Below are 16,230 nucleotides of genomic sequence, written 5' to 3'. Positions count from 1 at the left end.
TAGGCCCTCTGCATGTGTGTGACAGTTGTGTAGCTAGGTGTGTTTGTGGGGCTCCTGGCAGTGGGATCAAGACCTGTCTCTGGCACTTGAGCTGACTTTTTGGAACCTATTCTCTATGCAGGGATGCCTTGTCCAGTCTTGATGCAGGGGGAGGAGCTTGGTCCTGCCTCAACTTGATGTGCCATGCTTTGTGGACTCCCATGAGAGGCCTGCCCCTTTCTAAGTGGAGATGGAGGAGGAATGGATGGGGTGAGGGGGAGGGGAGGGAACTGTAGATGGGATATGGGAGAGGGAACAGGAGAAGAGGGAGGGGAAACTGTGGTCGGTATGTAAAGTAAATGAGAAACATTTAATTAAAAAAAAGAGCTAGGCACAGTTTTGCCCAGAAAAATGCAGAAATAAATGAGCAATCCCTTTGCTTTTGGAAGCCTACCCAGGTTGCATGAATAGGTTGGGAATTTTTGTTAAGGTGCGCATCCCAGCCACAGGGGACCGCTGACACTCATCCCTGCCTGCCGATTCACTGTAGTGAAAGGAGAGAAGTCTGATGCAGTTAGCCGGGTGAACAGGGAACTTGTCAGCCTTCTAGATAAGACAGTCCCTGAACTGATTCCATTCCCATTACTGGGGTGACAGTCCTTCCACCCCTGCTGATGTGCAGGCTTTGGGAGTGATTTCCGACAAGGAAGTAAGAAAAAGAAAGCATGGTTTCTGAGTCTGCAAATTACAGGGCTCCGCTGTTAAATCAGCTAACACCGGACCTCTAGCCAAGGGGTAATTGACTTTAAAGGGTCAAGGGACACACCCTGCTGTGTGACTTTGCCACAGAATCTCCAATGCCATGACAATTTCTTTTTAAAACTTCAAGCACTGAAGTTGTTTTTTTTTACCACACGTATACAATAAATACATAAATATTAAAAAAAAGATGGAAAATAGTTAAGCTTCCTTACCCAATTCAATATTCTTTATATCTTTTCCCATTAATTCTATATTGACTTTGCTAGATGGTTTTAATTATTGGGATGTGATCACTCAAGGGTCCTTATGGAATCTTATGATCCAGTCTGTATCCCTTCCTGTGATGAGTGCACCATTGGAGAGAGTCAAACTCTGCAAATGCTCAACTATTGGCTGCTGCTTCTTTAGAGAAGGTTTCCTCTGTAGGGAAGCGAATCAACTTCACATGCTTCCTTTACCAGCATCACATCCCCAGCCCCTAACACAAAACCATGGGCATCGATGCTGAGGTCCTCACAGTGAACATCTATTTTCTCAATGGATCGTATAAAATGACAATGTTAAAATAAAGCTGATCGCTGATTCCTGGTCTCTATTTTAAATCTAAGCATACCCGAGTTACTTTCCAGAGCTACCTAAGAAATTAATAAAAAGTGGGTTGCTTAACACAATAAAAATTTGTTCCCTGGCAGGAAGACCAGAAATATATAACCAAGGGGAGTCAGAATGGGCCCTCTGAAGATCTAGGGGGATCTGTCCATGCCCTCTTTTATATACTGCTGCTGCAATCTCACAGACCTCAGTGTGCAGCTGCATCAAGCATTCGCATGCCTTTCCTCTGTGCCTTTTAGCCAACTACTCGGCTCCCTCTTATAAAAGACCATTAAACCAAGATCCATCCTAAATGTAGTATATGTCTTCCTAAGACCCTTAATCACTTATGCATAAGAACTTAGGAAGTGGATTTGAATATGTCTTTTGAGGGGATACTGTTGGGGAATATTACTTTAAGATGTGTTACTTTTGTTTATGTTGCATTTGTTTAACACTGTGAAGCTATGATACTTTGCCTGTCTAAAACACCTGATGGGCTAATAAAAAACTGAATGGCCAATAACAAGACAGGAGAAAGGATGGCAGGGCTGGCAGGCAGAGAGAATATATAGAAGGAGAAATCTGGGAGGAGAGAAAGAAGTAGCCAGAGAAGGAGGAGGACTCCAGGGGCCAGCCACCCAGCTATACAGCAAGCCATGGAGTAAGTGTAAGATTACAGAAGTAAGAGAATGGGGAAAGCCCAGAGGCAAAAGGTAGATGGGATGATTTAAAGTAGGGAAAGCTAACAAGAAACAAGCCAAGCTAAGGCCAGGCATTTATAACTAAGAATAAGCTTCCTTGTGTGATTTATTTGGGAGCTGGGTGGTGAGCCCCCAAAAGAGTAAAAACAAACAACAGGATACCATTCAATTTACTACAGTGTCTAAAATCAGAACACAATGAGGCAGGATAGAAAGATGGGGGAAATTATGGGGATATAAGAAGTAAAAAATGGTCATTCAGAGTCTCGTTAAAGCCTCTCACCCACTGAAAACCAAGGATCCGAGCACATTTAACAACATATGCTGTGAGGATCGACTATGCAGAGACAATAGAGAAAGAGAGATATTTTTAAATAATAATGCTAAATGAACCATGCTTAAGGCCTGAGCATACAAGTATGATTACTTCCAACTGTCAGGTATTTCCTGAAGATTTCAAATGAGACTGGATCTTTTTATACACTATTTGTTTAATTGTTTAGAGAGAGTGAATGACAGAAAGAAAGAATGTGTCTGCATGGACACACACAGATCAGAGGACAACTTGTTTCTCTTTCTACCATTTAGGGTCTAGAGACGGAATTCACATTGCCAAGCTTGGTGGTGCATGATCCTACCCACTAAGCAATCTTGCAGGCCCCAAGACTTAATGTCCCCTGCAACCTTTATGACCTAGGGATTTCCTCTATCAGCTGTGATCCCATCCAGTACATATCAGGAACCACCCTATGAACTCATCTACCAAAAAAGGAAAGTTCCTTAGCAACATTTGAGATGGAATTTCAGAAGCTGCCAAAACCATAAGTGAGGCTACTATAAAGACACTTAATCGTGATTCTCCCTTGAGAAGCCCACGCCCACATTTGGGTGTGTCTTATCCTATCCTCAGGTGCTTCTGTTGGCATTTTAGTCCACCCCTTGGTGACCTGCCCAGCATCCTGATATCATCTTACATAAAGCCCACTTTAAGAGAAAATCCCCCCACTTCTCTCTATTCCCATGAGGTGTGCACCTCCCCCTCTCCCTCCTCCTCCCTCCTCTTTCTCCTTCCCTTCCTTCCATTCTCCCTTCCCCCCAATAAAACTTGCCATGCGAATGCTGTGTCTGCATGATGTGAGTAACTTACCACTACTCCAAGGGGCAGCCTGCCCAGCGCCACATCTGCATGGCGGTGGCGTGTCTCCCTCACCCACCCTCCGAGGCACCTTGGCCCAACCCGCCAAGGCGTCCCGAGTGTGCCGTATCACACTCCACTAATCTCCATTGATCACACCCCCACCCCATGCTTAAATCTAAGTTAAAATCTCTTCCTAAGGAACTCAAACTTTGCTTCTCAGGTGCAGCCAAGAACTCCATCTTCACCTGAATAGAACTCTCTGAAAAGAGATCCTCAGGCTGTGTGGGCAGCAACATGGAGCCCTGCCACCTCCACTGTCAACATCACCTTCCACACAAAATGCCCTAGTCAAGACTCAGGCCCATCTTGAACCATCCTCAGGGGCCTACAACCTCTTGCTTTCTAATTCCAATTAGCTCTGAGCCACAGTCACGAAGTTCAATGGCATCACCTCTGCCTGCACTGGGGATCATGCCTGCCTCTTTCTGGGCTTGCCTTTTCTCCTTCTTTACGACTCACATAGATAGACCCAACTCAAACTGATAATATATAGCATATGATATATTCCCTTGCTGAGCTTCACTAACCTCACTGGATTCTCCTTTTAATATTACTCAGAGCCTGCAAGATGACTTAGCCAAATGGCTTTGTCATGCAAGCCTGAAGCCAGGGATTGGATCCTGTGGCTGAAGGAGAGAACCCATTCCCGAAAGTTGTCTTCCTTCACATGTACCACTACACATAGCACACATGCAGGTGCCCCCCACACATCCTGTATTATGTATGTGTATAACAAAATAAAATAAGCTATAAGTGTATGCCTCATAGATGAAGGATTCTTGTCTCCTCCATAGAGGACTCAGTTCTCCTTGTGTTTACCTCCATAAGCATGAAAACAATACAGACAGAGCTCTGTTGACTAGTGGACACCTCCCCAGGGTGTAGCTGTGCTCTGCACACAGCCAGCACTCACAAATAGTTGCTCAACAAAAGGCATATGCTGTAGGAAAATAGTGTAGTCCTTGCCTTTGAGCAGCTTCCGTTGGGATGAGGAGGATGGAATATGCACAAAGGTGATTCATAACATAGTATCATCAGTCACAGAAGAAATACAAACTAGTTTCTAGGAGAAACAAGGGAAAGGAAGCTTTTGAAAATGGATGCATCAACAGAAGATAGATCTGGAGGGATAGACAGCACTTAAGAAACAAACATCACCGAGTCTGGGAAAGAACTGAAGAAACTGTCTGGGAGAGGGACGAAGCAAGTGAAAATGCTGCTGCATTCCAGGGTAAGTCACAGCTGTGGGAGTGGTGAGCGGTAGAAGGCAGATAGAAGGCAAAGGAGTTTCTAGAATGCTGTGACAAAAGGTTGAGTCTGGCAGGTGGGAGCCGCAGAAGGTCATCTTTAGATGACCACTTAACCTGGTACCACAGACCCCAACATCGGATCCATGTGGGTGGTTTCAAATTTTCCTTATGTAAAAAATTAGAACAGTAAAATACTTCTCAACTGATAATAAAATCATGCTGATACTTTGCATTTTGTTTTAAAATTTCCAAGACAAATAGTATATACTTTTACTTGAAGTCCCATTGTTTTCCTTTCTCTGGAAAGAAACACACTCATTTGTTAGTTACCCTTTTAGTCCATACTAAGAGGAGGAAAGATGAGTGTAGGTCCACAGAGACTACATGCTATTTCTGTTGTGTTCAACCATGCACATCCTAAGTTTAGGGACTATACTTATAAGTTGGCTGTATTCGCTGTAAAGCATTGTCCAAAATTCAGTGGTCCTGCCTCCCGCTCAGATCTAATTATTCACAACACTCAGGAAGTAAAAGTTCCATTTGTTTTGATGGCTTCAGTTGACATCTAGGGTGATGACAGAGATAAGATGGGAAAGACATAGAGTTGAACATCTGGGGTGATGCAGATAAGATAAGAAAGGAAGACATAGAGCTGAACATCTGGGGTGATAGAGGTAAGAGGGGAAAGGAAGACATAGAGTTGAACATCTGGAGTGATAGAGGTAAGATGGAAAGGAAGACACAGGAAGAGAATGAAGAATGTATCCCATTGGTTCCAGCAAGAGGTGATACACATTCATAACCAAGGCCACAGTAATAAAAACCAAAGGCGAGGGCAAGTTCCATGAACTCTATGGAACTAATTGGATTCTGGGGTAAGAAACAGTAGCTAAGAAATAGCCCCACAGATTTGGAGTTGAATGACTCACTCATGGAATAGCAATACCATCGGTAAGAAAGGCCAACATCTGAGGAAGAACCCGCTGTGGCAGATGAATCTGATTCGAGTTTAGATGTGTGAATCTGAGGTCTCAGCAGGACGTTTGTGTATTTCTAACAGGCATCTGTAGGTAATGGGCTCCCACAAGTAAGAGGGTAAGCTTGCCACACAGGCCTAGGATTTCTGGAAACAGCTGCACACCCAGCAATGGATGCCTTAGTTTCAGTTTGGGGGTGGGGGTGGGGTGATGAAGCTATGCATGTGTTCAGGGGTGAGCACAGGAGACAAGCTCATGAAACAGGCTCGGCCAGAGCAGAGGAGCAGCTGGTAACAGAAGAATCAAGGTAGAAACCCACAGTGGTGGAGTATGGGGAGGGAGGCAGGGACTGAATGAGCGTTAGAGAATTGGCAACCCTTCAAATAGTCCCCATGATAATAGGGAAGAGGTCAGGGAGTGCTGTGGGCCTAAAAACCATTGAAAGCAGCAATGTCCAACTCACTGGTGTCGGGGATAGGAGGGGGAGCCCTGGGAGCCATCAGAATTCAAAGCATGCTTTTTGGAATTTAAAACAAGAGGTAACTGTATTTTCTAAATATGAGGCAGGGGAGCCAGAGTTAGAGAAACTATGATAGGGAAGAAAGTATAAAAACAGATGAATGAAGGTTCTGCTCTAGTCTGGATCTGAACTTTAAAGCTTGGTCCCCAACTTTGGTGTTATCGAGGTGGTAGTAAGAGTCACTGGAGCAGCCCTCAGGGGAATGTCAGGACATGGCCCTTTCCTGTTCCTTTCTCTGCTTCCTGGGGGCCATGGAGTGACCTGTGTCCCCGACAATGAATTCTCTGCCATGCTGTACTGCCTGACCAAACCCCCAAATGTAACAGGACTAAGTGACCATGGACTGACATCATGAACTAAAATAGATCATTTATTCTTATCAGTTGATTATTTCAGATATATCCAATATAAGAACAAGCCTTATATTGGATTTGGGATCAGGAAAAAAGAAGATGTTCTTTCTGTTGAAAATCTCAGACCAGTAACACACATACTCGCCCTTCACTTCCCTTACCCACTAAAATATCTGATTGGTTCATTCTGTTAAGTATTTCTTTATTAAGACAAAGATAACATGAAAGAAATGACCGTAGGATAAAGACTGGGAAAACAGAATGCATAGTAAATGGCGCCTAACAGCCTCGGGACCTGACGACAGTGCAGGGCAGGACACCACTGAGAAACGAGCTAACTGTGCTATGGCACCCCTGAAGAGTTTACCACCGGAAGTCACAGACATCAGGAAGAAAGAGTGGATCTTTGGGTGAAACATAGAGATTATTTAAAAGAGACAGAGTATGTTGTGATATGTGTTCCCCAATATATCGTGCACCCTAATAAATTTATCTGGGTTCAGAGAACAGAACAGCTACTAGATAGACATAGAGGCCAGAAAATGGTGGCACTCATACCTTTAATCCTAGCATTCCAGAGGCAGAGATCTGTCTGGATCTCTGTGAGTTCAAAGCCACACTGGAAACAGCCAGGTGTGGTAACAAGAGCCTTTAATCCCAGGAAGTGATGGCAGGAAGCAGAAAGGTATTTAAGGCATGAGGACCAGGAACTAGAACCTGGTTAAGCTTTTAGGCTTTTGAGCAGTAGTTCAGCTGAGATTCATTCTGGATGAAGACACAGAGGCTTCCAGTCTGAGGAAACAAGATCAGCTGAGGAACTGGCCAGGTGAGGTTAGCTGTGGCCTGTTCTGTCTCTCTGATCTTCCAGCATTCACACCAACACCTGGCCCTGGATTTGTTTTTATTAATAAGACCTTTTAGGATTCCTGCTACATCATGTGCTGGAGAGGCGGCTCAGTGGTTAAGAGCACCGGTTGTTCTTCCAGAGGACCTGGGTTCGATTCCCAGCACTTAACATTGTGTCTCAAACCATTTGTGACTCATTCCAGGGGATCTGATGCTCTCTTCTGAACATCAGCCCTAGGCACACACATGCATGCAGACAACACATACACATACATACACACACACACACACACACACACACACACACACACACACACACACACAAAACCTAAGAAAAAAAGAGACATTATAATTTAGATATTTAGATCCCCAAATCCTTTCTCCATCCATATAGAGCAAGGTGGTTTACCCTGAGGCCTAGAACTTCATCCTTTCACAAAATTTGATGAAAAAACTCTCCGGTTTCAAAAGCACCAGGGATGAAGAATCAGGGGGATGAAGTATAAAACTAAAAACTGGGGGATGAAGTGATAATCTGTGTACTGAACCACCCTGACCCATCATAGCAATGTCCAGCTACAGAACATGTTCCTGTACAATCTGTGCACCCTCCCTCAACCAAGAAGACTGGACTGGACTATAAACTCCTACTCAGCATCCATCACCTACAGGAGAGCCTAGACAGGTGCTGGACTTCTAGCTAAGGATGAACAAGATGTTCAAGGAAAGCCTCTGAACTAAAAATGGAGTCACGACAAAGAGCAACATCCAGAGCTCAAAAATGGTCAGAGGTGTGTGTGTGTGTGTGTGTGTGTGTGTGTGTGTGTGTGTGTGTTCCTCAAAGGATGAAAAGGGGCTGGTGAAATGGCTCAGCAAGTAAAGGCATTTACTACCAAGCCTGATGACCTAGGTATAATACAATCCCTGGGACCCACAAGGTAGGAGAGAACCGATAACTCTCCCGAATCATCCTCTGACTTCATACAAACACACACCACACACACACACACACACACACACACACACACACACACACACCCCAAAGAGTAAAAAAACAAGTCTTCTTTGTGGAAAAACAATTAAAAAGTAACACTTGGTTCTTGTTTCATAGATGCAATGAAACAACTGCTTAACCTGCACTGGTCTTGTGCATGCTGTCGCAGTCTGAGTTCATAGGGCATCAGTCCTGCTGTGTCTGGAAGACACTCTTTCCTTGGAGTCACCCATCACCTCTGGCTTTTAAAGTCTTTCTGCCTCCCCTTTCCCATAGATCCCTGAGCCTTGAGGAGAGGGGATTGATAAAGACATTCCATGGAGGGATGAGTGCTCCCAAGTCTCTCACTCTGTACGCTGTCCAGTTGTGGGCTCGTTAATGACCAGCTACTTCAAGAAGCAGCTTCTCTGAGGAGTGAGGCACTGACCTATGGGTACAGCACCATGTCATTAGCAGTCATTTTAGTGTTATGTTCCTTTGGCAGAGTAATAATAGTAGGTTCTCCCCTAGGCCCATGACCTAGCTGATCTCAGGTTCTTGGCCACTTTAGGGCTGTCATGTATTCCTAACATTGAGAAGGGGAAATAAACACAAAGTCCGACCTATGAGCAAGAAGCTATTTGCAATAGATACCTGCTAGGAAAGGCGAAGTCAGTTTTCACTGGAGCATCATCTAGTATATCAACCCCAGTCCAGGACAGGCCCCATGGCCAGGAACAGTTGGCCACCACACAAACAGACTCCATGGTCTGGGGTCTTTTATACTTTTTCTTTTGTTTTAGTACACTTTGTCTTACTGATTTTGTTTTTTAAATTTATCTGTTTGGATTTACTTCCCCCCCTTTTTTGGGGGGCGGTGTAGTTTGAGAATAAGAGATGAAGAACATAAAGTTGAGTAGAGAAGGAAGAGATGCAAAAAGAAATAAGGAATTTTCCTTGCATTAACAAAAAGAAAGTGCAAGGGCCTCAGACTCAGAGGGTCAAGAGAGAAGTCTCAATCAAATGAACAGAAAGAAACGTGGGAAAATTCTAAGCATCCAGAGGATGAAGAAAAAGATCAGACTTGTCCATAACCACAGACACAGAGAAGCAGGGGAAATACCTGCACATTCCTGCAGAAAAAATGACTTCAATCTTCTCTCCTCACGTGTGAGAGAGAACCGATGTGAACACATAATTAAATAGATATGCAATGGCTCAAAAACCCAGCTTCTATCAAAAGATGCACTGGAGAGGATCAGAGAAGTGACCTAAACACACCAAAGAACTGGCGAAGAAAGATGCATAAAAGGCCTGCCAGAGGGGCCAGTCTCACTGGCCCAGGGGCACTGAAAGCTCCATGCTGCAGCTCAAATTTGGTTTCACGCATGTTTACTCAATAAAAATGACACAGTACACAGAAAGGGATCTGAGTGAAGAGTGACAAAACTGAAGAATTACAGTGATATTGACACTTACTATTAACTTCTCTGGAGCCTTTAGTACTCTAAATTCTATAGGGCCAGAAAGAGTGGTATAAGGGTGTTAGTTAGAAATGTAGAGACCATATCAAAAGAAACACTCTAGCAACAGAGAAGGGTCTCTACAGACCAGAGCTAAGAAGGAGAACCACTAGGCTCTTGTTATATATAGCCATTTACAGGAAGAAGAGGAGGGGAAGGAGGGGCCCCACGATGGTTTCTGATGATGGGGTGAAATGAAACAAAGTCCAGGGTGGCCACATATAATATGGGTGTGATGAGGTCAGATTGAAAGAAGATAAAAGTGAGGAACCCTAGTTATGACGGCACACACTACTCATCTTCTTAGAATATAAGCTCGGCAGAGAAAGGTACTTGGTCCACAGGGACTCACCCTCAGTAACTACACTAAAGAGCAAGCTGAATGTTAGAAAAAGCAGCCAGAAATTACTGTGCAGATACAACTCTGTGTGTGTGTGTGTGTGTGTGTGTGTGTGTGTGTGTGTGTGTGTGTTCTACAGGAACTGAGCTGAGTAGAGAAGTAGACTAATTTGTTTGATGAGTCAAGAATAGGAAAAGAACATTGAAATCACATAAAAAAATTTTGGGGGGAAATTTTTCTGAGTAGATCTTCATTTGGAGGCTGGCTTTGTTGTTCTCTGTGCAATGACTGTAAAGCTGAACGGGGCCTTCTTGACCACACCCTTCAAATAGTCTCTAGCCTGATGTAACACTTTTCTACTGGAGTCCCCCTAAAAGAAGCTCCTCCCAACTTGAAAATGTACCTTTCAAAAACTTGAAATGAGGGGCCTCTTGGAGAATCTGCTTCAAGCCATGACACTCCCTCCAGAAAGATCACACATGCATATGCTTGCTTTCAGTGAGGGCACCCCAAACCTTCAAGGCCACACCCAGATTCTGTGCTAGGGGACCCTGTTGCACATTCCACAGGAGAAGCTGAAAAGCAGCTGACTCCTAATGAAAATGAAAATTAGGACCCAGTCGTGAAAGCTAGAGCCAGCCTGTGAAGGAAATAGATGGTTGTTTCTACAGAGCTCCCCTTCGGGGGTGACTTCTCTCACTTCCTGTTGATTTAGTTGTCCCTCTGTAAGTATGCTGTGACTTATACCCACAAAACACTGGCCTATTATCTAAAGGGCCAGTTAGCGCTCCCCTTTGCCCAGGAATGTAAACTTAAAATGTCAGTGCAAGAGACCTCACATCTGGTCCTGCTTAGTCTCTACAGATGTTAACTCATGAGTACCCACACAGCTGGGGGGTGGCTCTTGCCTGCAGGCCACAGTCACTAGTGATCAGCCCACCTCCCTGCACGCTACATGCTCCCTCAAGGCTGAAGTCACATTTATTTGACCGAGGTGAGGGGTACACATTCAAGGTGCTACCCGGAAGAACCTGCTCAAAGGACATCAACTCTCCTCTGGTTTGATCTCTCTCCTCATTGGCTGTTCCCAGCAACCACTCTAAGGCCCACATCATGTTGTCCACTAACTGAAGAGACCTATAATGCACAGTTTAGACAAGAACCAGAGAAGTCTTCTTTGCCAGTTTTCAGTTTCTGGTGCAAAACATAAAATAACCACTGAGAATGTGTTTCAATCAGCTGGTCTTTTTATAGAACTATCAAAAGAGGTGGAGGGGGCACACCAAGAGATCAGTAAAATATTCTTGTACAGCTGTTCCCATCTTAGCATTTAATTAGTTATAATTGCAATTTAAAAAAACAATTCAACTCTGTGGGGGTTATTTACCGCACCTCCGATGGCTCTGTCTTTGTGCTTGTCAAAAGAGACAAGTAGATCATGAAGCACTAAAACCGAAAGGACATGGTGTTCTCATTGCCACCAAAGTCAGTTTCCTTTGCCTTCCTTCTGAGGGGAGGGAGGGGGGATTGTTTTCTTTCCTCTATTCATTCCTTCCTTCCTTCCTTCTTTCCTTCCTTCCTTCCTTCCTTCTTTCCTTCCTTCCTTCTGTCCTTATTTCCTTCCTTCCTTCCCTCCTTCCTTCCTTCTTCCCCCCACCCTCTCTCTGGAATCATTTTGTAACTTCAGAATGCACATTTCTAAAGTTTCCAAATGATATAGCCCCCATGGGTATTGCAGACTTTTGGTTTTCACTCACGCCTCCAGCCATATCTTGACTGGATATCCTTGCCCAGTTCACACACTCATTGATTTGCATTCAGAGTCCTAGAAACCAGAACCCAAATATACATCCTCCTAAGCAAGAACTTGGTACATAAAGACAAAGGGAAACTAAAGGAAGTTGATTTTCTTACATTATTGTTAAGTTACCAATTAACTTGGATTTTGCTTGAAAATCAATGGATTCATGGGATATACAAAACAAAGTGTAGTTCATAAATGCTCTTTGGTACCCTAGATTGGAATCCTGGGACAAATAAAGGATGGTAGGGAGAAACCTGGGAAATCTGAGAGACAGACATGGCTGTTGGCAGATTATTACTGGCGATTCACTGTGACCGAGTGCCATCAACTGCACGGTGTTAATAGGAGCAGAACTTGAGCAGTATGGGGGAGTCCTCGGCTCTGTCTTCTCAACTTGTCTGTAAATAAAGTACAAGGTTTGCTAGTTTTAAAAAATACTCTCAGACCTTTGAGATAGGTACTTTAGAATCAGGCAAAGGTGGGAATTTTCTTGCAAGTGTATTTTGTTTACCCCTGAAAAACGCAGGAAGCAAGCACAGGGTGTCTATCAACACACGATATAGACAGCAAACGTGAAAAGGACTGTTGGAAATGAGGGATGAGTTTTAGGACTGTAGACCTCTGGCTCAAACTTCTGACACTCTACTCACTCCTCAGCTTTTCCAATAATATACTGGTAAGTTCTCTGTGACTTAGAATTCAATTACCCAGTTAACAGATGCTAAGTGACCCCTTGGTTTGCGACCCTCTGAAAATGCTAAAGGTCCACACTTCTGGAAAGAGCAAGGTAGGGCTCATGGGCTCCATTAAAGGTTCCCCAGCCCTAGCAGTCTTTGGGTGCTTAAAAGCACATACCCAGGCCAGGCGGTGGTGGCACACGCCTTTAATCCCAGCACTTGGGAGGCAGAGCCAGGAGGATCTCTGTGAGTTCGAGGCCAGCCTGGGCTACCAAGTGAGTTCCAGGAAGGCGCAAAGCTACACAGAGAAACCCTGTCTCGAAAAACTGAAAAAAAAAAAAAAAAAAAAGCACGTACCCAGATTGTCTCCATAGTGGAACCAGCCCCTGCTGCACTGTACAATCACCTGGGCCTGGAGCCTTCCCTGAAGAGATTATTCAACTGGTATTGGCTGGGGAACAGAACATTGGCATTTTTTACAAAGCTGACCATGGGTTTTGATGCGTGGAATGGTTGAGTATGTAGGAATCTATAAGATGAACTTCAGCAGACCAAATCTGGATGTCAAGCAAACTGTTCATTATTCAAACAGTGTAGCTGTGGGAATTCCAAATCAGCAGAGCTTTCTCCTTCCTCAAGCAACTGACTTACCACGTTGATAAAACCCAACAATGCAAAGATGGCCGGCAACCACCTGAAGCTTGCAAGAGCAAAGGATTTCTCAGAGGGGGCCAGTCCTGAGGGCACCTTGATGCCAGACCTTTAGTGTCCAGAACCATGAGGAAATAAATTTCTGCTGTTCCAAGATTCTCAGCATGTATGTTAGCCACCGAGGAAGCTAATACAGGGAGAGGTGACGGGATAAACAGTAAAAGAAAACCTGGTACTTTTCCAGAAGGGAATAGTTTCAATAGTAAGAAGAAAGAGGAGATTTTGTATACCAAGTAGAAAATAAGATGGCAGAGAGAAATCAAATACAGTAGTAATTCAAAAACTATGGGCATAGTAAATCCATTTGTTAGGATAGGAAATGCTGAGTGGGTTTACAAATATAATTCATTAGTCTATGATTTCCTTTTTATTTAATCATCATGCAAGATATTAAATAGCACGGTGTTTTTGAACAAAGTGTGTTTTAGTGTATTCTCCCCATCTCGTCTCCCCCACTCCCGTAGACACTCCCCAGTCTCTTCCCCTCTATGTGTCCTTTTACCTCCTGCCTCAGCACTCACATTTACCCTCTGTGTTTCCTTTGTAGTTCTTACGGCTTTGCCCACATTTCCACCCATTTCCACACAAACACAGGCAACATTAAAGGCTGGGATCCACAAATGAGAGAGAAGATGCAATTTTTGTCTTTCGGAGTCACCTCACTTAATACTATACTATCTAGATCCGTGTGTGTGTGTATGTGTGTGTGTGTGTGTGTGTGTGTGTGAGTGTGTGTGTGATTTTCAAAGGATATTTTCACAGAACAAAATGATACAAAATATATAAAAAAGAAAATGAAAAACAGACACAAACAGTAACTGCTGAGGTTGGGCTCCATCTCCCACAGACCCCAGTGAAGACTTACTCAGTCCCCGGCCCACAGCACATTAGTAAGTGGCGGAACATTTAAGGGATGGACTTTTGGAGGAAGTTACGTCACCAGGGGTGTACATGTACAACACCTGGGGGATGCTGGTCCCTCTTCTTCCTCTGCTTTTGTTTCTGGATGCCAAGTAATGAGCAGATCTACTCTCCAGTGCCGTCCTCACAACAGGCTGCCTTACCACAGGCTCAAGAACAATGGGTCCACCAACCATGAATGGAACCTCTGGACCTTCAGACCAAATAATCTTTCTTCTTAAGTTCTGTTACAGAGTGGGGAAAAGGATGAGCAACACATTAACTCTGCAAGCAAGCAAACAAAAAGCTCAGAAAGCAACATTCATCAGGACAAAAAGAAATAATCTGGGCCAAGGAGGTGCTCTCAAGCAGCAAGCATTCTCAGACCCCACATAAATGTGGGGTGTGTGATGCATGGTGTACAAGATTCGAGGTGCACATGATGCAGGGTGCATGTGATGCAGGGTGTATGTGGTGTTGGGTGTGCATGATGCGGTATGCATGATGCTAGATGTGTGTGGTGGCTTGCCTACAACTCTAAGACTCCAAAAGCAGACACGGGGGCAGAGGGGGACCCAGAGTGAGAGAACTAGCTAGGCTAGCCAGTGACCAACTCTGTGTTCAACAGAGAGCGCCTGCCCAAGTGAATAAGGTGAAAAACCATCCAGGAAGACTTAATGTCAATCTTAGGCCCCACGTGCACTTCCACAGCCATGTTCTCACACATGCAAGTACATATGTGCACAGATGCACATACACAACACACACACACACACACACACAAACACACACACACACACACGAAAATAGTGTTTAAAGGAATAATTTGTGCTGAAAATGCACCAAAACCAACCAACCAAACAAACAAACAAAGATGTTCCTAATAAAACCTACAAAAATATAAAACTGTCAACTTTAAGGAAGAATGAAAAACCTGGGATCAAAATGGGAGATATTTTCTTCTTAGACAGTCTGAGAAAAGGTGCAGATTAATTGAGTGAGTAGGGTGATAGATAATGAAACAGCTTAACCAATGAGATTAACTGGAAGATTTGAATAAAAGTCTACTCCTTATGAACAGAAGTCACATTCTGTTTTTAAGAACACCAGGGTGCTTATAAAACTTCTCATGCATTAGGTTTCTAAGAAGTCTCAATAAGTTTCAAATAATCACAGAAAACATTCCTGGACTAATGCCAAATACTGTTCATGTCTGAAGTCTACCTCACTTGGAAAGGAATGTAGATTAAACTATAGCCAATGAGCAAGCACAAAAGAGCAGCGATGTGGTGTGCTGCTGAGGGTGGAAGAAAACAGGGCCCTCGATCTTAGTAGTGTGAATTGATATAATTTGGTGATAGCCACCAAAATTTAAAATAGATATCTAGGGACAGTAAGATTGCCCAATGGGTAGGGGCATCTGCCACAAAGACTGTTGATCTGAGTTTAATCTTAGGTCATGAACACGGACACAGAAAGAGAGAGAGAGAGAGAGAGAGAGAGAGAGAGAGAGAGAGAGAGAGAGAGAGAGAGAGAAACAGAGAGGGAAATGTTTGCACTCCAGCCAGTGAAGCAGATCAGAGCCTTGCTCAGCCAATATCAGAGAAGCTTCCTCCTGAAGCTGACAAGGAAAAAAAGTACAGAGACCCACAGCTAAACAATATTCAGAGTGAGAGACCTTGGAACACTCAATCCTAAAGGAGATCTCTCCATCAAATCCTTCACTTTAAGGTTCAGGGAACCCTGCAGAAGAGTATGCAGTAGAAGTGTAAGAGCCAGAGAGGATGGAGGACACCAAAAAAACAAGACTCTCCAAATCAACAGGATTGATACACATACGAACTCAGGGACCTGGCAGCGTGCACAGGGCCTACACAGGTCTGCACCGGATGGGGGTCCTAGAGTGGAAAAGAAAAGTGGACACTGCCCCCATTCCTAACCAGAAACTCTCTCCAATTGATAACCACTTGCAAATGAAAACCTAGTTTACTCCAAGGGAGTCTCACTGAGAAAACAAACCACTTTTAAGGGCAGGCTGCATGCCAGCAGTAGATGCCAATGAAAATGAACTCAACAGCATCTTTGGAGGTTCCTTCTCTCAGAATGTCATGTCAGGGTTTTT

The sequence above is a fragment of the Peromyscus eremicus genome, chromosome 4 (assembly GCF_949786415.1).
Source record: "Peromyscus eremicus chromosome 4, PerEre_H2_v1, whole genome shotgun sequence".
NCBI lineage: Eukaryota > Metazoa > Chordata > Mammalia > Rodentia > Cricetidae > Peromyscus > Peromyscus eremicus.
The sequence above is the reverse complement of the archived record's forward strand: the minus strand, read 5'-3'. Positions refer to the sequence as shown.